The sequence below is a fragment of the Camellia sinensis genome, chromosome 6 (assembly GCF_055761805.1).
Source record: "Camellia sinensis isolate YWXY chromosome 6, ASM5576180v1, whole genome shotgun sequence".
NCBI lineage: Eukaryota > Viridiplantae > Streptophyta > Magnoliopsida > Ericales > Theaceae > Camellia > Camellia sinensis.
The window spans coordinates 20,987,705-21,012,629 of record NC_138966.1 but is presented as its reverse complement, the minus strand read 5'-3'; the positions used below and the strand labels follow the sequence as shown (position 1 = coordinate 21,012,629).

Genomic DNA, 24,925 nt, shown 5'->3' with positions numbered 1-24,925 from the left:
AGTAAATGCCCTATATGCTTACAACTTTCCAAGTCAACACTTGGTTACAAAAGGAGAGTACTAACTCTACACAAAAAAAGCCCTTGGCTTGATATACATCTAATCCAAAAATGTAATCACAAAAGATGTCCCAGCCACTAAGCCTCTCAAGTTACGTCCTTGGAGGTGGCATGCTACCTGTACCTGAAAATGATGTCCCATATAGGGTGGGCCAACGCCCAGTAGAGATATGCTAAACATGATATGAGCAATAACTAAAACATTAGCACTTGATAAATGTTCAACTTAACAAAACTCAACTTATAAACATGGCTCAGAACCTGGCCAAATAACTGAAATGAGGTTACATCTCATGCCAACAATACTACAACTTGCCATTTTACGGAAATTGTGTCCGCGGGATTCGGCACCCATGTGTTTTCATTCTCTTATGGCCATTTTACGGATATTTCATCCGCGGGACTCGGCACCCATGTATAGATATATTCGGATTGCCATTTTACGGAAATTGCGTCCGTGGGATTCGGCACCCATGTATAATTACATTCAAATGGCCATTTTACGGAAATTTCATCCGCGGGATTTGGCACCCATGTATTCAAATACACAACTTGATTAGTTTCAATTCACCTAATCATCATGCAATGTCTACAACAATCAAGACTATCCTCCACCGATAGCCCCAAACAGTTATTTTTAAACAGATAATAAATGCCTCAACAGATATGTAATTGACATTTTCAGAAGTGAGAGATTTATAAATCTAACTCCGCCATTCTATCTCTTAATGATCAAATTTCATTATCCACAACTCAATTTCATAACAAATGTCATTAATTACACTAATGACCCGAATATACCCAAATATGACATTTTTCCCTTTAAACTCAATATCGATCCAAAGGTCCGAATATTGGCAACAACACCAATAATCTCTTTTTAAGACCCCAAATATATATATATATATATATATATGAGTCAAAAAGACAAAACCCCTCTTTTGAAATATAATACATTACAAACCCTAACTTTCCAAACCAAACCATTTATACAAAACTCTACATTTAGGTTAAAGATCATAAAGATGAGTAGGAATCCCTATCTCAAGAGATGAAACCCAAAAGAAATGATGAAGAACTCGAAAATGCTCCGAATCCCAAGATTGTCGGATCAAAATGTAGCCCTCAGCGATCAACACACTTTTTACAAAGGCCCAAGAGTAGAAAATCACTCATACTAGATCAATCATAAGAGAGAAGGAAGAAAGTAGTGAGAGAAGCTCTCAAAAATGGCTTTTCGAAAAAGTAAGAGAGAGAGTGGAAGTTGAAAAGTGATCTAAAAAGACCCAGCTGTTATCTAATATACGTATGACTCGCTCGAGCGTAGAATAGGACGCTCGAGCGTCAGACACAAAAACTGGACCCGCTCGAGCGTAAAGAAGACCCGCTCGAGCGCCAAGACACAGGAATAAAATACATTCGCTCGAGCGCGAAAACCAGTCCGCTCGAGCGTAGATTCTCCCATCCCAGTATTTTCACAGAAACTGAACACTCCGCTCCAGCGTGAAAAACCCGTCTGCAGAAGTTTTGTAGAGGCACAGATACTGGAAGTGTGTAAATTCTGCTCGAGCGCAAAGGGACCCGCTCGAGCGGACCAACAACAAAAACAAACTACGTTTGAGCGCAAAAGGACCCGCTCGAGCGGACCACCAAAATTCTGGGCAACAAGGAATGAGTCCAAGGCTCAACCAACCTGTTCGAAACACGCCCAATACATCCTAAAACTCAAACACACGGAATTAAAGGATAACAACAAGATATACAACCGCCAACTCCACGGAATCTAAGTCTGGAATACAACAATCAAAGGAAGAGAAACCGGGATCGCTATATTTTTGGTTGGATTAGAAAAATTAGAAGAAAATAATATATATATATATATATATATTTGTCGATAAAATATAATAAAGTTTTGTTTAGTTATGTATATATGTATAAAGTAATTCTATTCTTTTTTTCTTTTTTCTTTTTTTTTTTTATTTAAAATTTCTCTTCCCGTTAAAAGTTCAACATTCAAACATGATCTAACAAATGCTCGCAAGTCATAGAAAAAAAGAACTGTTGAGCTTTACAATTAATTTTAGTTTGCTGAGAGATGCTCTGTCTGAAGCAGTTGTAGATTGTTCTCTCAATGGCCTCATGTGATGATGATGAGGATGATGATGATGATGATGATGATGATGATCACAAACACATGTCCTCGTGCTCAAAGCTGGTGCCTATATATTGTTATTGGGGGGATTATAAATAGTGAGACAACGGAAAAATAATTACCTTTTAGATAAAAAAAAAAAAAAATTGGTACAATTTTGATACCCAGGAAGAAGTTGCACTAGACACAAGAACGACTTGCATCATAAACACATGATATTTATACCATCATAAAAATGTAAATATTTTTTTAGCATCCCACTGATGTGTAATTTCTCCTCATTATTATTGAAAGTTGACTAATCATTTGGATTTTCCAACAAGATGGAAAGCTAGAGAACTGCAAGAAAGGCCTAAAGCTCTTTCAAGCTTTGTGACTTGTGTCACATGAACATGCGAAAATGATATTGAGGTGTTGTTTGACTAAATGTAAGGGCGAATTACATGTAGTGGGAGATAGAAAAAAATTACAAACACTTGGAGGTGCAAGTGTGTCTATAGTAGGATGCATATGAAAGATTATGGGGTGTAAGTTGCACCCTGAATGTATTAGTAATTTTTTTTCCCTTCTTCCAACTGCATGTAACTCTCTCAAAATGTAAAAACTGAATGTATCATGACAAAATGGCTTGTTTGACCAAAAAAAAAAAAAAAAAAAAAAAAAACAAAACTGCCTCTATAATCTTTGCCAAAGAAGGTCCTAATTATATTCTTAGTGGGTTAATTTTAAGTATTCAGAAAATGTACTCGTAGTTTGATTTGAAAAAAGAAAAAAAATTTTGGCTTCAAATTGATTTAAAGTGTAAACTTAATCATATAAAAGTATAAAAGTTCAATGTGAAGAACCTATTGGTTTTCTAGATCAAAAACACATTACTGATCTATCCAAATTCTAATTCGTCTAAGCCAGATTCATATTTATTTTACAAACTTGTAATACTTTTTTATATGAATTTTAAAATAATATTATAAAATAATTTTTAATTTTTATATAGAGGCTTTCATATGGCATGATACTTATGTAGTGAGATTATAAAATAATTTTTCATTTTATGATATTTTATATAATGTGATATTTTATGATTTTCATTTTAAACTAAAAAATTTAATAATCGTTATTCATAATTTTAAAAAATATTGCTATTATATTACTCTAAACAATTTATTTGTAATAAATCTTTTAGTAATTAAATGACAATAAGATGTGTTTTCAAGACTTAAAGTTCAGCAATATTATTATGCAGTTTTTTTTTTTTTTTTTTTGTTATGCACCATTTTCTTTTTTTTATTTTTATTTTACTCTGTGTGTGTGTGTGTTGTTTGTTGTTCTGTCTCTAGAAAGAAGAAGATGACAATACTGGTTTTACGAGACAAAATCAAAATAGTGTTGGTTTTATGAGACAAAATCAAAACAATGAATTCTCTCCTTTTTCCTTCAATTTTTTTTTCCCACTCTGAAACTGGTAACAAAGAGGCGAAAGAAAGAGAGAAAAAGGAGGTAGAGAGAAAAAGAAAAAAAGAGAGGGGAACAGAGGAGAAAACCATCGGTTGGCAAAAAAAATGCCGATATACATAGATCTATATATATATACACACAACATGGGCCAACATGTTTAACACACCTGGCTGGTTAGATCTATGTATAAACATATATATATATATATAAGAGAGAGAGAGTGAGTCCACCGTCACAAACCCCTTTGGTGTTGCCATCACTGTCTTAGTTTAGAAGGAAGAAGAAGAAGACCAAGGCAGAGGAGGAGAGATAGAGAAGAGAGAGAGAGAGAGAGGTCGGGCCATTTGAGTCCCATTTTTTTCGAGTTACGAAACTTTATTCTATTTTTTCCTCCTAATATTCAACCTTGGGTCGTTTTTTGTAATCTTTTTAAACTTATAAGATGTCTTCTTGAGAACCATTAAAATAAAAATCAACTTTTGTAGCACACAAAGGTCATGGAACCTATGCTAATCTAGTAGTCCCTATTTGACATTTGGGTTCTTGCTTCTACTATACTTTACTATCATATTTCACCTCTCTCACAACACATAATGTAGTTATGATATACAGTTATAACTTATAACAATTATATTATATGTGACTTTTAACATGTGTATGCCTATAAATACGATACATACCAGGACAACAGAAAAATTGTAAAAAAAATTCTTTCAATTTTGAAATTATTGACTCTCTTCTTTGTAGCTGTTGCTAACTCAGCATTTTAATTTAGTCAAATGATATATAAAAAGGAGGCATACCCAGTTTTGACAAACGAGATATATATAGGAATTTGTATGCTTGCTACCCAAATTCTCCCCTATAATGTCTCGTTTTAAATTTTGTTAGAAGTATTTAAACAACTCTTGTCCTCATTCACCAAAACAATTCCAAACTTCTAATTGTTTTTTCTACCGACACCACTCAAGTGGACAGAATCATTTGCCTGAGAATTGCTGGTTTGACAATTCTCCAGTAAAGCCTAATTGCATAACACCAAGGGCTCAACCTTGTGCTATCACAATTACATATTAGCTCTTGAAAATAAAGGCCACATATACATAAGAGTAATGCTAGAGACCCCAAAAATTCTACCAAAGTTTTTACCAAATGTCTCACATGGCCATGTGAGACATTTGGTAGAAACTTTGGTAGAATTTTTGGAGTCTCTAGCATTTTTGTATACATAAACACCAAAATGAGGACCACTATTCTCAATTGGTTCTTCATTTTGTTTTTCAGCCTTGCTACTTTGCTTCTGACCCTAATGGCCAACATTGGCCACTTCGATGAGGTGTGCCAAAAAGAAAGTAGAGGAAGCAAGCAAGAGAGGCCGCCCTTAACGCTTACGAGCCAGACTCTTCAATAGTCACTGATAGTTTAAACACAGAAGTTCTTAGGTGAGTATTTCATTTTGACATTGAGGCCACTATATATCACCAGAATTTTACAATCAAAACATAGATAAATTGTATTTATGCATATCATGTATGTTGTTTCTATGGTGTAGGACTTTAAAAAACATCAAATTGGCAAACGATGCTACTATGTGGAACAACATCCATTTGACAAGCAACAATACTAGAAGGCACCTAAAGGGAAAAAAATACACCGGTGCATGCTTGGCTACCAACCGAATTGATAGGTGTTGGAGATGCCAAGCGAATTGGCATCTAAACCGAAAGAGGCTAGCAGATTGTGTCCTTGGCTTTGGTTACAAGACAACCGGTGGTAAGGTGGGAAATTCTACATTGTGACAGATAATTTAGATGATTCCACGAACCCAAAACCTGGAACCCTCCACCATGCTGTAATCCAAAAGGTGATAGTGGGCTTCTATATATTTTGTATGGAATTTATGATGTCTTACACACAAACAAATGAATGAATTTATTTCAAACAAATACAATCTATGGGTTTTATCTCCCACCTCTCTATCTCTCAAACCTCTTATGGGTTTCTTGATTTATGATTGATTTCTATAATAACAACCTAACCATCTATTTATAGGTTTCTAATCCGTGTATCAAACGCGTATTGAATTCACAGCTGTGGTTTGAATTCAGTTTCTTACCTTTTAAGTTTTTGACTTGTTGAGCTTTAAGGAAGCTTCGTGGTTGTTTCTTCAATCTCTTCTTCCATCTTCAAGCAACTTCTGGAGATTAATTGAAGAGTCTAGTTTATTCTCCAACATCACCCCTTAAACTTGAATCACCAAATAAGGAAACTCTGAGCATTCTTCCTAGCATCACAAATGTTGTTGTTTTGAGGGGCTTCGTAAATATGTCTACAACTTAATCTTCACTCTTTGTCTATATCAACTGGATCTCATGGAAGACGGGATTCTTTCCTAACTGGATTGCTCACTTGTTATCCACGTATATCTCTGCGGCTTCTTGTTGTGGTTCTTGAAATTCTTTCATCAAATTTCTAAACCAGATAGCATGACATGCTCCTGCAGCAATAGCAACATACTCTGCTTCACATGTCGATAGAATTACTATCGGTTGTTTTTTTGAGGACCACATAAACTCCGAGATAAAACACAAACCCGGTAGTACTTTTACGATCATCCACATCGCCTGCCCAGTCACTGTCACTGTATCCTACTAATTTGGACTTTTCAGTAGATGAATAAAACAATTCGTACTCTATTGTACCTTTCACATACTATAGGATTCTTTTGGCTGCTTTCAGATGTGGCGTCTTGGGTTCCTCTATATATCGACTAACTAAGCCTGCTGCGAATAATATATTAGGTCGAGTGGCTATGAGATATCTGAGGCTTCCAACTAGACTTTTGAAATACGTTGGATTAACCTTATCTCCGTCATCATACTTGGACATCTTGCTACTTTCATCTGTCGGTGAGTCGACGACTTGACAATTTTCCATGCCAAACTTCTTTATGATTTCTTTGGCATACTTAGCTTATGATACGAAAATGCCTTCATTACTTTGCTTGGCTTCTATGCCCAAGAAGTATGCCGTGAGTCCGATGTCTATCATCTTGAACTTTTGTATCACGGATGCTTTGAAATCTCAGACCATGTCGAGATTGTTGCCTGTGAATATAAAATCATCGACGTAAAGACAAACAAATAGTGAATCTCCCCCCTTGTTTGTCTTAAGGTATAGGGAATGTTCAGAAGGACATTTAACAAACCCATTTGCAGCAAAATACTTGTCAATTCTTGCATTCCATGTCTGTGGTGCTTGCTTCAAGCCATAAAGCACTCGCTTTAACTTATATACTTTATCATGTTGATCTGGCTTCACATCGTCTAACGGTGTTCAATGTGTACTTCTTCCTCAAGATAACCATTTAAGAATGCTGATTTGACATCCATTTGGTATATATTCCATTTGTTCTAGGCTGCTAAAGAGATAAAAAGTCGTATCATTTCTAGACGTGCTATTAGAGCAAAAACTTCATCATAGTCTATACCATATTGTTGCTTGTAGCCTTTCACAACCAATCTTGTTTTGTATTTGTCAACATCTCCTTTAACATTTCTTTTTGTCTTATACACTCATTTGACACCAATTGGTTTGTGCCCTTCTAGTAAGGATGTAAGTTTCCAGGTGTTGTTTTGTTCTATGGCTTGGATTTCCTCATTCATGGCTTGTTTTAATATGTCTTCCTTTTGTGCTTCTTCAAAGTGAATATGATTACTTCTAGAGAATAGACAAAACATTGTGAAATCTTTATCATCTTCAAGTCTTCTTGTAACATTATATAGATCTTGAATGGTTCTAGTCTTGCCTATTATATTCTCTGTTGTTGATGAAGAGCTGGCAGTTTCTTGTTGCGTACTATGTTGTTGAGTACTCATTCTTGTTCCTGTCCCCCCTGGAGGTGAATGCAGGTGGCTGCAAACTTCAATTCCAGTGGCTGGATTATCTTCATTATGGATTATCGGAACTATTTCTTGGGTTCTACCAAGTCTGGCTTAATGCTTCATCAAATTCAACATCTCTTGAATATAATATTTTCTTTGTGATGGGATCACAAAGCCTGTATCCACTTTCTCCATAGTCGATGAAAACACATTTTTGGCCTTTATCTTCTAGCTTCATTTTTTTCTTGTCTAGAATTTTTGCGTAGGTTGTGCATCCAAAAATCCTCAAATGACCAGCTTTTTCAAGCTCCATGTTTTTTCAGGGGTCTTGTTTAATAATCTCTCAGTTGGAAAATGATTAAGCAAATATATTGCACAAACAACAGCTTCTCCCCAAAGCTCTTTTGGCATAACTCTTTCTTTGATCATGCAATGAACCATGTTTAGGATCATTCTATTCTTTCTTTCTGAGACACCATTTTGTTGAGGTATATATGGGATAGTATATTGATGAATAATCCCGTTTTCTTTGCAAAATCTATCGAATTCCTTTGAGGTATATTCTCCTCCACAATCAGATCTCATCGTCTTGATGAAATATCCACTATGATTTTTAACTAAGGATTTGAATTCCTTAATTTTTTAAATAACTTCACTTTTCTCCTTCATGATATAAACCCATGTCTTGCCAGTAAAATCATCAGTGAAAGTAAGAAAATACTTATTTCCATCGAGTGTCATAGGTTGTATAGGACCACATACATCTATGTGGACCAATTGGAGAGGTTGGGTTGCTCCTTTTATTATTCCATCTCCAAAGCTCTTTCAGTGTTGTTTGTCGATAAGACATCATTTACATTTCTTTAGCAGAAGCTTGATCCATGGTAACCTTGTCACCATGTTTTTCTTTGACATAATGTTCAATCCTTGAAAGTTCAAGTGACCAAATCTAAGATGCCACAATGTAGTGTCATCTACAATTTTGGCTTTGTAACAATTGGATTGAATAGCATTGCTAGCGTGCAAATAGAGAGGAAACATGCGATTCTTGGTCATGTCTACATGCGTGATCAATCTGTTGTGTTGATTGCAGGTAGATAATCCCAACTCTCTTGTGTGGATATTGTAGCCTTTCTTGAGTAACTGACCCAAACTCAGAATGTTACTTTTTAAATCTAGCACATAATAAACATTGTCGATACATTGTTGTTCTCCATTCTTCAACTTAATGCCAATAGTCCCTTTGCCTTTCATGGGTCTCTTTGTTGAATCTCCAAAGGTGACTTCTCCTTGTTGACTTTCGTCGAGTGTTACGAACAATTTTCTCTTGCCGCACATATGATTGCTGGCACTAGAATCAAGGTACCATAAGCTGTTTTGATTTGCTTCACCGCTATCATTATATGTTAGTAGCATAGTGGAATCATGTTTAACTTCACCATAATTGACTTTCTTTTCTTCATTGTTGGTACCAACATTAAGTAGCATTATGTCCAATTTTTTTGACAAACATGACATTGAATATGAGATTTGTCATACCTTTGTGGTCTTATGTTTCGACCTTTTCCTCAACCTCTATGACTGTTTATTGTTGGTGCTCAGCGATTTTCATAATCCTGTTGTTGTGGACGTCTTGTACTAGTGTACTAGGAATATCTTTTTTTTCTTCGTTGATTTGAGGTTTCCCTTATTCTTTTTATCGAAAGCTTTGTTTGGAGAGCTTGCTCAAGGGAATTTGATGCATTGTTTTTATTGATTCTTTGCTCGTGAATTTCTAATGATGCTTGCAATTCATCGATTGTCAAGTCGTTAAAATCCTTTGATTCTTTAATGGCAACAACCATATGTTCGAATTTCAAACTAAGTGATCTAAGTATCTTTTCAATAACTCGAATTTCTTCAACCTTGTCACTGAGTCTTTTAATTTGGTTAACAATAGTCACAGTTCTGGTAAAGTATTCAGAAATTGACTCATTGTCCTCATTTGCAATAATTCGAATTCTCCTCATAAGACTTGGAGTTGAATCCTTGTGGTTTTCTGAATTCCTCAGTTTGCCTTTTGAAGAGTTTCCTATGCTTTTTTTGATGTGCTTGCAATGGTGATCTTTTCGAATGTAGTTGGATTTATGCCTTGATATATCAAATATAAGGCTTTCTTGTCTTTTGTCTTTGCATCTTTAACTGCAGTCTTCTATCAAATTTTTTTCATTTTCTTTGGATGCTAATTCATTATATCCGTGCTCCACTGAATCCCATAAATCTTGGGATGATAGGAGTACTTTCATCTGTATACTCCAATGCTCATAATTGCTTTTGTCTAATTTTGGAAATTGAGGTTGAAAGAAGTTTCTTGTGGATGTCATTAGATAGCTTGCTTTAATCTTAAAATATTTGTAGAAATTAAATTTCCAAAATCTAATCGTACGGATGAGTCTGGAATGGTCCAAATAGATGAAAAACACAATTGGATTGCTGTGATTAAACTCCCGATGGCTTAGATTTAGCCAAAATAAAACTAACGGTTTAGATCTGTTGGAAAAATGAGGTGCGCAAAGCACTGGATAATTTTCATGCGTCAGGCTGACGTTAGGTGACGTCAGCGGCTTGTCAGTGGGTGGCTCAGTGTGTGGCGTGGCACGACGTGCGCGTGGGAGTTGATGACATCAGAGGTGTGACGTCAGCTTTCACGCATTGCCTCTTAAATTCAGTTGGTGGTCTTCGGCTACGCGTGGCCACGACGTCGGTCGGCGTGTGGGGCATGCGCGGTTTCCTTGGAGCTCGGTTTTCGATGTGTTTTTTTCCTACGTGATCTTCTCAACGAGACCTTCAACGTGGTATGATCAAAAGTTGATTTTGACAACTTTCATTTCTGGGAAATTTTGAAAATTGCTCTGTTCTACCTTTGTTTTTGTAGAATTCGACCTCATAGACTCTGATACCATTGACGGTGGGCTTCTATATATTTTTTATGGAATTTATGATGTCACACACACACACAAACAAATGAATGAATTTATTTCAAACAAATACAATCTGTGGGATTTATCTCCCATCTTTCTATCTCTTAAACCTTTTATGGGTTTCTTGATTTATGATTGATTTCTATAACAACAACCCAACCATCTATTTATAGGTTTCTAATTCGTGTATCAAACGTGTATTGAATGTTGGAACAACTCGTCTTCTTAAATTCAGTTGGTGGTCTTTGAGTCTTCAAAACTTGGCGATGAACTTTTCTATATAGAACAGGAATTTGATGCTTCAAGTCGTGTTACTAAGTCGCTTTCCTAAAGACAATATTTGCACTCACAAAAAGGTGTGCAGGGGGTTACAACAAATTTGCCTCTAGGATACAATGAAGCCTGATCTAAGATCAAGTTTATCGGCGTCTGCACTGACGACAATAGATCAGAATACTCTTGATATAATGAAGAAAACCAAGACACTGATAATCAAATTTGCAGAACTTGATTATCAGTAAGAAAAGCAAAAATTTTCTTAAGAAACTCTTGATCAAAAACTCAAAATCAAAAGGAAGAGAGAGAGAGAGAGAGAGAGAATTGCAAGAATGCTTCTGAATTTTTAGATGGAATGAAATGGCTGATTTCGTAGCCTATTTATAGGCCTTGATGGATCTGATAGAATGGTCATGTCCCTTGATCATATCCGATCAGATCTGACCTTTGGATCAACGATCTATGGGGCAGATCATTCTCACATCGAATAGTTGCCTTGACTGATCATACCTGATGACGACCAGGTGCTATCTCATCTGTATGATCGTGCGCATCTCCAATCAACAACTATGATCAAACTACTCCAGATTGGACATGCAACTGTTCGATCATTTGGTTGACTCATCACCAATGGACGCATGCCACGTTGGATCCACGTCATCGTTCAAACCTGTCTGATGTAAATAGGAAAGTGCCCTCATGGCGCCTTGCACCGATGCGTCCGTGCTAAGTGCAAAGTGCGCCATCAAACGCCACATAGTCCATTGTCCACGTCATACGTGTGCGTGTGCGGATGGTGCGAAGCACCATCCTTGGTGTGTGAGTGCATGCACACTAGATTTCACCTCATAATTCCATATTCTTAAGGAATATTCCATGTAGCACTTTATTAAGTGCTCCATGTTTTCCTCTTTTTTCGATGTAGGACAAAGTCCCTAAGCTTATTTCAAGCTTTCGAAAGAAAAACAAAGAAGGTTTTGAAAACACCCAAAAATTAAACTATACATTTTAAAAACCATTTTGAAAAATTTCCCAACATTGAATTCAAAGTTGTGGTTTGAATTCAGTTTCTTACCTTCTAAGTTTATGGTCTGGTGAGCTTCAAGGAAGCTTCATGGCTGCTTCTTCAATCCTTTCTTCCATGTTCAGGTAGCTTCTAGAGATTACTTGAAGAGTTAAGTTTACTCTCCAACAAAAGGAGCCATTGTGGATCATATTCGCCCGTAGCATGAATATAAGATTGAGCCAGGAGTTGATCATGCAGAGTGACAAGACAATTGATGGTCGCGGGGCTCTTGTAAACATTATTCATGGTGCTGGCATCAACCCCCAATTTGTAGAGAACGTGATTATTCATAATATTCACATACGACATATTTTCTATGGTAGTGGCGACAATGTCATAGATGTTGTTGTCCATTTTGGCCTTAGGACGCAGAGCGATGGAGATGGGATTTCAAATATTTTTGGAACTTCCAATATTTGGATTGATCATGTCTCAATGTCTAACTATGTGGATGGCCTTGTTGATGCTATTGAGGGATCCACTGGTATAACCATTTCAAATAGTCACTTCACTGATCATAATAAGGTAACTTAATTAATCTTAGTTGGATGTATTTTGATATTTGAAGCTAAGTGATATGTATATATATAATTCAAGATGTGGAAACTGGAATGATGTCTAAGATGACAATCAATTTGATGTTGATGATAAAAATGCTTGGAATGGTGTAGGTAATGCTATTTACGGCACATGATTCAACCTCAAAAGATAAGATTATGCAGGTCATGATTGCATTCAACCACTTTGGTAACAGACTAATACAAAGAATGACTAGATGTCAATGGGGATTCATCCATGTCATCAATAATGATTACACTCACTAGAACATGTATGCTATTGAAGGCAACTCCAATCCTACCATCATTAGTTAAGGAAACTGATACATTGCTCCTCTAAAACTAAGATTAAAGGAGGTACAAAGCAGTAGAAAAATTAAAAAAAAATACATTATTTGTATATGTTTATTATTTATAGTTCTGGAAATTCACAGACATTATATGTATATATATATATATATATATATTGTAGCTTGCTTTTCGTGCTCCTTTCAGATACGATAGCCCTATAGTTTGGACTTATGTGATTCTGAATCTGATTTCACAAGTGCAATGTGAAATAGATAAACACAAATGAGTCCAAATCCGAAAAATCTTTTAGAAAATCAATTTTGAATAAAAAATGCCAAAAATAGATTATTTTGCTAGATTTTAGAGTCGCCACCTAAATATTTTTGGGAAATTTAGGAAACTCATGACTCGTGCCAAAGGCCACATGTCTGTCACCACCAAAGTGTCTCAGCCTGGGAACTTAGGTACGAGAGGGGAAGGTCATGATTGAGTACCCCACTTTCCCGATCAAAGATCAGCTTCTACTAATCATGATGTGATTCTTATTTACATTATATGCTCTTGTTCCAATTTATTAGGCTAATTTACTATGTGTTTCACACAAGTATAAACTAATTTACAAAGGTTGGAACACTTTGATTCTATGTTTGTTTGAAAATTATTTTGAATATGTACTACTTGAAAAAGTGATCCCATATGTACATTTGATCAAATCATCCAAATTTGAGCAATTAGCCTTTATCCATAGGCATTCAAATAAGTATATCACTTAAGCACTTAGCCTCATGGAAAGCATGCTTGATATGGCAACAATCACACACATGCGATATGCTAAAGCAATAAATGCTTACCCCAATGTCTGAGGCGAGCCAAAAGAAACAAAGGAGTTAGAAAAAATGCACGATCCTAATGATACAAGATGGCTAATGTAGCACATGCAAAAATGCAACTAATAGGTCCAGTTGTCTAATATGTCATGTAAATCACTTTGATAGCATGAGGTGAGGCACGTATTCAAGAAAGTAATAAATGACAATGCCGTTAGAATGATGAACCGAACCTTATGCATGCAAGACAAATGGATGCAAATCATGAAAAATGCTAAAAGAAACATGATGTTCTACACTATCCATCATAAGCGGGTAAACAAAAAGGAGAATGACGTGAGGTTAGAAGACATACACGCATTATTACATATTTGCCCTCGCATAAGAGGGTCCGAATAAATGTCCTGGCTAATTACCAATTTAATTAGCTATTATAAACCAAATGAAATTAATTAACTAAACTTAGCTAATTATTACAAATTAAGATTAACTAGCTATTACAACTAGTTACTAGAATTAAGCTAATTAAACACAATATGAAGCTAAGTTAATTAACTATTATGGGCCCCCGAGAAACGAGGGATGACTCATGCATGCACGCTGATTTTCACTCAAAATGCTCTTTGTTCTGCTGCCAGAATGCTTTTGTTGCGTAGTCAGAAAATTGCACTGATTTTCACCTCAGTCTTTGCTCTGTTCTGCAGGAAAAGGGACACTGCCGGCTGAAAAAGGTAGCTGGCCAGCTAGTAGAAGTGGATGGCCGGCCACTAATGTTTGGTACTCCTTGTTACAATAGACATGAAACAGAGCACAAATAGAGTATTTTCATAGGATGTTTGTTCATCATGCCTCTCCTTATCATGAAACAGATCCAAGGAGGGGTATGCTTGATTCGCAAGCCATCAATCGATGCAAATTCATTGCATGATGGTCTATGAATCAAGGGACAAAAGCTTAATAAATGAAGTTAAAAGACCAACAAAAACGTCTCCCTATCATGAGATTGATCAAAGGAAGTGGTTGACTTGATACTTTGAACCATTATCATCACAAGAGAGTATGAAATGGATCAAAACTCAATGGGTTCAATTAACATTCGATTGAACCTCAAACCATTTTATTATCTTCTTCCATTTCAGCCCCCAATTTTTATTGCCTCTTTTAATTACCTTTCCATTCCTTAGTCATTTTGGTCCAAAATGAGCATTAAGTCTAATAAATGGAGAAGAGTATCAAACAAAGGGTTGTTTTGGGCATGAGAGAGATGTCATGCCGTTGGTAATGAACCACGGAAGAGATTAAACCATTAAGCACAAGGATCTCTATCTCAAGCTTAAACAACACTCATTTGAAACAACTCTCAAAGTAAAGAAAAAGCCAAGAAAAGAAAGAGGTTGCAGAGGTGATAAGAGGTGGACACAAGTATGGAAATCACTAAATAAATGCTATCAACTCAAATAGGTTGGCGTCTAATGCCTAAAACACCAAACCTATGAGGACTATTACACTAGAAGCATGCTATACAAAGCATAAATGGAATGATCAACCTAAAACAGTCCTAAAACAAATCAAAAATAGTGTTGAAATTCGCATGGAAAAGTTTGAACAAGCTAACTACAATTATGGAGAAATAGAACTAATAAACAAGCACAAGGAGGGGAGGCTAACCCCTCCATTTTTGGGACTTCAAAAATAACATTTTTAGCCTCTGAAAACCTCTGAAATTCAGTGGTAAAAAGATCAAAAAAAGTTAAAGAAAAGATGGGAAACACAAGGGCAAAAGCTTGGAAGACATGGTTCAAAGAAGGGTGGTCCAACCCTTTACCTTAGGTAGCTTTTAACCACAAGTTTCAGCCCATAAAAACAGTTGAAAAATGATCTACAACTAGCAAATAAAGATGGTAAAGAAATAAAGGAAAGAAGGTAGGAGTGATACCTCTTAAAGAGGAGTAACTCTTTGAATTATAAACCACCAATTGCTCAACCTTAAAAGCTAATATTCAAGCTCAATAACCTCAGCCAAGAACCTTCAAGAAGCTTGGTTTAAGGAGCCTAGGTAAGGTATGTATAGATGTGTATAGGTTACAAAGAAAAGAGAGATATTTTTTCCAAGAATTTGGGTTCACCAAAATTTTCTAACCCTATTTTATGAGAGGGGGTCAAGTATATATAGAAAAAGATGTTAGGCTCTCAAAAATATCAATACAGAAATAGCTGGTGTAGTGCATGCACCTGTGGAGATAGCTGGCAAAAATATTTGATTTTATTGACACTAGTGGCCGACCGTACACTCATTTGTGGCCGGCCGGCCACCAGTTGGCCTGCAGGCCTCTGGGTGGTTACGCTTGATAAACTGCTATTTTGGTCCAAAACAAATGGTGTAAGGTTTGTAGGTTCTGTGGCTCAAAATCGAGGCTTGCTGCTAAGGAAATCGAGCGTTTGACAAGTGTATAAATTCATCATTGGGTGATCAATCGGTGGCGCTCAAGTTTTAAGGGCAATCAAAAATAGGGTGTCTACATATATACACACGCAATCTACACTTATGGAATAGTTTTTAATGAGATTATAGGATCACTGATCTAATTATTTTCCTTTTCTGGAATGGTATAGGTTACCAAGAGAAAAGAATGCTAGTAAGACAGTATGGAAGAATTGGACATGGAGGTCACAGTGAGATCTTTATGATGAATGGAGCATTCTTTGTTGAATTTGGAGACTCACAAGGGGCTCAAAAGACATTTACCAACGTTGAGAACAAAGCCAAGATAATAGCAGCACCCGGGGACATTCGTTACTATGATCACATGTTTTACTGGTGCACTTGCTTGTTTTTCAGAAAAACCTCGTTAAAGACTCAAGAATATTTCATGCGAGTGGCATAAACTATAAATGTCACATTGTAAATAACATAATAAGTAAAAATGGAATTATGGTATGATTTTATTAGTGAAAATGAGAGAAAAAGGAGTGTGGGATGTATTGCGTATGAGAGGGTAATTTATGTGTAAATTGGGCCGAGTTAGGTGAAATCTTCTTTGGCAGTTAGGCCGTGTAATGGGCCAAGAAGAGACTTTTGTGTATCTTGGTCTTGGGCCGAGATAGGTGCAATGAAGGTCACATATGTGTTTCTAGAGCTCAGACCGAGGTGATTACCAGGGCAGTGGGCCGAGCTAGGTGTAGCTCGGTAGGATGCCATCCAGTAACTAGGGTTATCACAGTTTGGCCATGTTGAGCACGGAGCTGAAGTAGCTCGATTGACCGCAGTGTCAGCCAAAATAAAGGGTTTTAACCATCTCACTTGGTTGGTAGTGAGTAAGGTGTTGTCAGGATATGTATTATTCAGTGGAAAAGTGATTTCTAGGAGGACTCTGCTAAGGAGAGTTAAAGTCCTACTAGGAATGTGCCTGGGGAAATCTATAAAAGCTCATGGTAGAATCTATGGACAGGTATTGCAATTCTGATTTTCAAATACACAGAGCTTATTATCTATTGTCTACTTGCTGACTTAGGCATCGGAGGGGTTTCTGGCGCATACTCGCTGGCTAGCTCACGTTTGTGTTTTCAAGTATCAAAGTGACGATGTTTGGAGGAGTGCAAACTTGGTCAATAGGATTATACGAGAAGATTATTCTGTGCTTGTACAATTAGCGCCGTCTGTGGGAAACAATCATGGAAAACAAACTTTTTGATTAAGTTTTACTTCAACTAAGTTCAATGGCGCACAACGAAGACTTGCCTCATTCTGCTATTGATGGACAAACTCCAGAGGAGGATAGGAGGCGCAAGGATTTTCCTTTTGTCCCACCCATGGCAGAATTGGATCCCTAGCGACGAAACCCATGGAGAGGCGAGCGCGAAAACGGGGCTCAAGTCCTCGTCATTCTTAAAGCCCAGATGGACAAAGACGGAGGGTGGATTCTCAAGTTCTAGAGGATCGTATGAAGGACCAAGATGAATTGATAAGGAGATTGGTGGATGACATGGAGACCATGAAGCGCTAGATAAAAGACAAAAGAGTGGAAGGGGAAGAGATTCGCGAAGGCAAAACGTGTTCTTGCCACTCAGGGGATCGTGATAGGCAAGTCACACCATCGTAATCTGAAAGCAGAAGCCTCAGGACAGGCGATACACAATCAAGAACCTCTAGGACTCGTTGCTCCAGGTTTGAGAGAAGGAGGACTGAAAGGTCTTACATGGAGGGATGCAGTTATCGACCCTCACATACGCATCAAACCACTTCTTAGCACAGCGAGTTGCCTAGGTCAGTGGACCTGCGGACCATGCTAGAAGAAAGGGCTCGAAGGCGAGAAGATGTCTAGGCACGTGACCCCCAAAGCGTCTTTGCTCTACAGCGGTTGGCTCCTCAGACACATGGAAGTGTTGAGGTTGGAATGCCAATGTCATGCCTTGCTTACGAACTAGCAGACAAAGCGTTAGCAAGGTTGCAAAGTTCGTCATTCATTTCAGCGATAGAGAATGCACCATTGCCCTTGGGCTTTGACCAGCCTACGTTCACAACATATAAGGGAAAGTCAGACCCCTACATGCACTTTCGCCAAGTTATGGCCATACATTGATGGAACGAGGCTTTAATGTGTATTTTGTTTCCGTCAAGCTTAGGCGACTTGGGCTTGACTTGGTTTGAGAGGCCGCCAGAAGGTAGCATTGCTTCATGATCACAATTCTCGGGGACGTTTGTCACCAGATTTGAAACAAACGCCAAAACTCCGGTCGAGATAGACCAGTTGTTCGCTAGTGACATGGGCGAGAAAGAAACGTTGAAGGCTTACAACAACAGATATTGGGAGACCTTCAACCAGATAGGCGATTGCTCCACCAACCTAGCTATCGCATAGTATAAGCGGGGTTTGCTGGTGGGCCATAAGTTGAGGGATTCAATGACAATGATGCCACCTCTCACAATGGAAGCCTTGATGGAGAGAGTGCGCCAGTACATCAGGGTTGACGAAGATGGCGCTCGCGCCAAGGCAAAGTCTGGCACAACAGCGATGTCAGACAACAAGCCCACATCAAAGGTCAACATGGTCGGCTGGGAGGACCGACTGAACAAAAATAGTAGAGGTGGGCGACCAAACCATGAAGACTCCCAGACAAGAAGGTTTAGAGTCTGCACGACCATCACCACTGTGTTCAAGAAGCCTATCTACTGGATTCTTAGCGAAATACGTGACGAACCCCCTCGTTCGACGACTAGCTAAGTTGGGAGAAGTGCAAAGGGGCTACGACGATAGATATCAGTGCACCTTCCATGATGAAGTAGGGCACAGAACTGAAAACTGTATGCCACTAAGGCCACATTTGGAAGAGTTAGTGGCAGCGGGCCACTTGGACCAGTACATTAAGGGGGGAGTTCGCCTAGTCCCCCATGACCACAATAGGCCAGATGAGATGCCAGTCGAAGGTCTGCCTCAAGGAGTAATCAACGTGATACATGGGATCATCGAGCCTGAGTGAGTCTGCGAGCTTAGAAGGATGATCAAGAAAGGCGGAGCACATGAGGAAAGTACTAAGTGTACAACCTACTGTGAATAAAAGGAAAGATGGAAGTGAAAAACGTCATCAGCTTCTCTGATAGAGACTTAGCACGGTTGCAAAGCCCTTACGACGATGTGCTAGTGGTTGCTCTATCCATCAAGAATTTTGACATCAATCGGATCTTGATAGACCAAGGGAGCTCGTGCGAAATAATGTATTATGAGACCTTCAAACAACTCAAATTGGAGGACAAAGATTTAGCACCCATGACATCTCCCTTGGTCGGTTTCAACTCTATGCCAGAATGGCTGGTTGGCAAGATAATTTTTGCAATCAAAGCAGGGACAATGACAAAACAAGTGGAATTCTGGGTGTTGAAAGTCCCTTCCACTTATAACATTATTTTGGGGAGAGCATAGTTGCATGCCATGCGAGTGGTAGCATCAACCTACCATCAGGTGATGCGATTTCCTAATGAAGTGGGAATGATTGAAGAAATCTTAGGAGACCAAATCATGTCCAAGCAGTGCTTTGTGACCATAAATGGCAGTTGAGCTGCCAAAGGGTTCATACAGATGGTAGAAGAGCCTGAAAGCAACGAGTTATTTGCGAATGTGGGCAAGGTAGCCGAACAGAAGGCAGTAGAAGATCTGGTGGATGTAAGAATAGGCGAAAAGGTCCCAGAGAAGTTCTTTTTGCTTGGCTCATCTCTGTCTAGCATCAAGAGAATAGAGATCACGGAATTCTTAACCTCTAACATCGAAGTGTTTTCTTGAACACCGTATGACATGCCTGGCATTGATCCAACTTTCATCTGCCATTAACTTAACGCCTACCTGTAACATGCCCGGGGGATACCCGTGCGTGTTAAACAGTTTGGCCCTCGATTTCTTTGATCTAGTCTCACGAGTGCAATGTGAAACATAGATGAGAGTATAGATTTGACAACTTTATAGAAAATTCATTTTATTATAAAATTATTGCCACAAATGGATTGCAACATCAGATCTTAGAGTCGCCACCTAATATTTATTTTGGAAAAATTAGGAAACCTGTGAATCGTGCCAAGGCCATTGTTCGTCATAACCAAGGATGCTTGGCTCAGAACCTTAGGTATGAAGGGGGAAGGTAATTAATTGAGCACCCTCACTCACTCGATCAAAAGATTGGCCTTTACTAAACCATGACATGAATTTTATTTTCTTTATATGTTCATGTTCTGATTATTTAATAAATCCTAAAATTTACTATATGAAGCATACAAGTATAGACTGTGCCATTCATTTTGGAACAATTTGATTTCATGTATTTTGAAAGAGTTTTATTAGAGTGGTAGTTTCATAAATGCTGAAATAAGATACCACATAAATAAAAAAGAATTTCTTTCTATAAACAATGGTATAAAATCTTTTTACATTTTCCTAGTCTCCAAACATTTCATTATCTGAACATATAATACGTGTTTTAAAGTTTTTTTGAAAAAAAAAATTAAGAGATGTAAGTCAAAGCAAACTACATAGATGGCAGCAATGGTTTCATCACTTTAGCTTTGATGTTGAATATATTTCTTCTTTGAAAAGTTCCATTGTAGATTCTTTAACTAAGGACTTAAGTTTTATGAGTTTTATAGTGCATGAAATCACAACTTTAGTTAACAAAAGGAAGAAACCCATGTTATTTTGCTAGAACTACAACAAACCAAGCCATAAAGCTAAAATTGTTGGTTGAAGGATTCAAAAAATTCTTCAGCTAACAAAGTGTGCAAGGCTGAGACAGTAACAACAAAAAGAAGAAATCCAAATTTTAAACCAAAAAATTCAAAGGGATTCTTAAAAGGAGAATTATCAAAGGAGCGAAAAGGTGAGTTAACCTTCGAACTTGCCGAACTTGAAGATATAGATATAGCAGAATACCTTACTATAATTGAAAAATCGTTCTATAATCCTGGACTAGCATCAGAAAGTAGCAAGCTTATTGAAGAATTTTGTTCTACTCTACGCAACAATAAACAAAAAGATGTGCGTGGAAGTGCTCTTAAAAGAGTTGGTTGAAAAAATTAAGCAAATTGCCAAAAAACAAGATGAACACAAAGAAATACTTCATATGCCATTCATAGCAGAATCCTTAAACTGGGATTATGGTTGGCCAAGTCTTAAGTTATCTGCGAATAAAATTAACATGCACTGGATTGAACTTAGAATTGTTGATTTTGTGGAAATTGATGGAGAAGATTTTCAGCTCTTAAATGAATTTCCAACAATAGTTAAATATACTATTACAATTATAGGAGCAAACTCTATGCTTATTACGACACACATCGTGTCCACTCTAGCTGAAAGAACTGAAACTCAGTTTTATCAACCGTATTAGATTTGGTATCTATACCCAGTAACCAGTCAAAATCATTTCTACCATGGTAAAAACAAAAGATCATGGAAGGGATATAATCCTACCATTGACAAAATTGATAGGCTCATGTTTTTCCATAATACATTGAAAACTCTTCTCTAACATTCAGAACCAGCAATCTTCTGTGATGAGAAGAGAGTTGTGGTGGTAAGAAGCGAAAAAAATTTCATTGAACTATCTAAGTTAGGAGAAGACAAAGTAAAGGAAATGCTTAAGATTCTTCAAGAAGAGATAATTGAAGCACCAGACATCTCTGTAGTTGTTTGGGAACTCTACAAAATCAAGAAGAGAGCCCAAATTCACTATGAATCAAAGCAAGACATGGGCCTCTGCATTTATGAAAAATAGGTAGAAGTTCACATGACAAAACAAAGCCAAGAAAGGCTCATATGATAGAAGAAACCAAGAAAGAAGAAGCCAAAAGTGATCTCACATGATGGATATAACCAAGCAGACACAACAAAGTGGATTACATGGTGAATTAAAACAAGGGAGTCATATGCTAAATAAAACTAAAGTGGTGGAGATGCCACTACTAAGTTATTAGTATTAATAAATCACAATGTAAAAGGTTTATTGTCTCGTTACAAGAACCTTATCTTTTAATTTTATGCATTTCAATTCCAAAGTTGAAATCCACTCTTGGCCTATAAAAAGGTGTGGCTCTGTCATGTAAAAGTGGAGTCAAGAAGTAAAGTCCTATAAGTGAGCAAGAGTTCTCTCTATCTTTCTTGTAATCTTTGTAATTTTCAAATATTCAATAAAAATTTTCCATTTCCATATATACTTTGTCTACGGTCTTTTAATTTTCTAGAGGTTTGAGAGTAGTTAGACAAGCAAAGTACTAGTCACCGAGAGTGAAAGATTATGTTTTCGGTCTACTCGTTGAAAGGTGTAGACACCCCATTTTTGACCGTCCTCAAGACTTGGATGTCACCGTTTGAACACTCGGTGATCATCCATGTTTGTGTTCGTTTGGAGTTTCCGGAGGTCTCGGCTATGCGCTCTGCCTCAGGATCTCTGAACTTGACCGTTTTGTGTATGGTTTTGCACCAAACACTTGTGTTTTGCCTTGGAGGGGCAGGGAATTCCTTGTGAGGCATCCCCACACACCACCGGCAGTGGCTAGAGGTCACCGGCTGGTTTTTGCTGCCATCGACAATCTATTTTGCCGGTCGGCACATTTTGTTGCCGGTCGGCACATTTTGTTGCCGGTCGGCACTCCCTTTTGCCAAAATGGCATCTTTGGCCGGCCGACTACTGTGCATCTGCTTTTGCAGATATTTTATCACAGCTGTCTTGCTTTTGGCTCCCCTCCATACACGTGTATGGAGGGATCTCTCTCTTTAGAAGCTTGTCTTGTAAGCTTTACAAGACAAAAGGCTCTATAAGAGAGAGTCTTCTCTCTTGGCCTTAGGGTTAGACACTTGAGACACCTTAGATATTTTTAGACAGCCATTTTTAGGGTTTTGAGTTCTAGGGTTAGAATCCATACACTTTCTATCTCTATATCTCCCTCTTGTGTGTGCTTAAGTGTGTTTGTGTCTTACTATTGCACACAAACACATAGTATTTCACCTTCACTTAGCTACTGAGGTTCTAAGAGGTTGGTTTTGAAGTTTTGGAGCTGTTTTCAACCTAAAAGGGGCTGTTGGAGCATCATTGTTGAAGGGGTCTTCAAGGGTAAGAAACTAGCCCCTTTATTCCCCATTTTTGCATTGCTTTTCTACCTGTCTTAAAATCATTTTTGAGCTTAGTGTATGATACAAAAAAGTTCTGTTTTTAGGCCCTCTAAATTGTTTGTTTAGAGTGTTTTGTGGTTTGGAGGTGTTTGACCCCTCTTAGGCCTTGAAAGGCCCCATTTTGTGCTATTTTGTGCAAGTTTCGAGACTTTAGTGTTTGGGCCTCTTCACCACTGAAATCTTGAGGGATTTCAGTGGCGGAGATGGTGCCTTGAAGTCTCCAAAAGGGGAGGGCCACCCCCTCTCCTTGTTGTCCTTGAAAGGGACCCTTCTTGGCCTCTTGAGAGAGCATCATGTTAGAGTGTGTATTGATCATGTCTTGGCTATTTTCCATGATTATTATGCCATGATATAACCTTGTTGTGTGTTGGTTTTGGTACACCATGCATGCTTAGCATACCTACCATGTAATGCCATGTTATTGCCTTAATATGCCTTAGGTTGTTAGCCTTTGTTCTAGCATGTTTTAGGCTTAGCCTTGTGAAGGTTTTGTGCTCATTTTGCCATCTTTAAGGTCTGTCCTAGGTTGTTTGGGTCGGATTTGGCATGCTTAGTATAGCTCCTTTGCATTCCGGCTTGTTGGCCTTAAGTGTATGAATGTATAGCATGACGCTCTTGCATTGATTTAGTGGTTTGGAATTATCCACCATGTCATTTCAGTCCCCCTTGCATGCCTATATGTTTGCCTTGGATGTCTCCTTAATGCTTTGAAAGCTTGTGTAGCATGTTCCATGTTTTGGCCATTGTACATGCCTTCGAATTTGAGCCACTTAGATGCCATCTAGAGGGTCCCTTTTGCATGGTCTAGGTCTGCCTTGAACCTATTTTAAGTCCTCTTTGCCTTGTTAGGCTTGGTTGGCTTGGTCATGGTTCAAGCCCCTTTGATTTGCTTCAAGCACTTGGGCCATTTGTTGCATGTTTAGCTTGACTTGTTACTTGGTTTGGCACCATGTTTTAACATGATTTTCAATGCTTACCTTGCATGCCATATGTCCATGATTACCTTCTTTCAAATGTGTTTGAGAGTTGTCCCATTTGTGCCTAAGTGTTGGCTCCTTTAACATGTGCATGTGTGTATGTGTCTAGTCCTTTATTTTGGTCACTTTGGCCACTGTTTTAGGCCTATTTAGAGTTGCCTAAATCATGTGTAAGTCCACCTTTCCATCAATTTGCATTGCCTCATGTTTGCTTGTATGCTTGCATAAGTGTCTTGCCATGCCATGTTGCATCCTTAGCTTGCATGCCTAGGTTGTATTGCATCTTGCATGCATGCCTTGTTCCTTGACTTGGTGATGGGAATTGGGCCTTGGTTTGTTTGTTTGGTTTGCATTTCATTTGACATGAAAGTTGCACACTTGATTCTTTGGGCCGTCATGCATGGAAATGCGTGATTGGCGGTCCGAGAATCGAGACATATGTCCTTTTGAGTCACAAACATGATAGGGGACATGATTGGTGCATACATTGCTTGAATTGTATTGCCATGCAAGTTCTGTCCTCTGCTGCTGTGAGTTGCAGGTTCTGCAGGCATTCTTTGCCGACCGGCAGTATAAATTGCCGACCGGCAGTAAATCACCAGCCGATGGATTCATTTTGTGCCGGTGACCACATACCACTGCCGGTGGTAATTCTACTCAGCCGGTGGTGATTCCCAGTATCCAGAGAGGCATCCTTGAGACTTTGGCAGTCTTCAGAGAGGCAGAGCAGGGAAAACAGAGGCAGACTATGCATGGCCGTGCACTTCCGAG

General features: G+C 38.0%; 1 pseudogene; it reads left to right on the top strand.

Moving 5' to 3' along the window:
- Positions 1 to 2,190: 2,190 nt before the first annotated feature.
- On the top strand, positions 2,191 to 17,358 carry LOC114297743 (putative pectate lyase P59; annotated as a pseudogene).
- Positions 17,359 to 24,925: the final 7,567 nt, after the last annotated feature.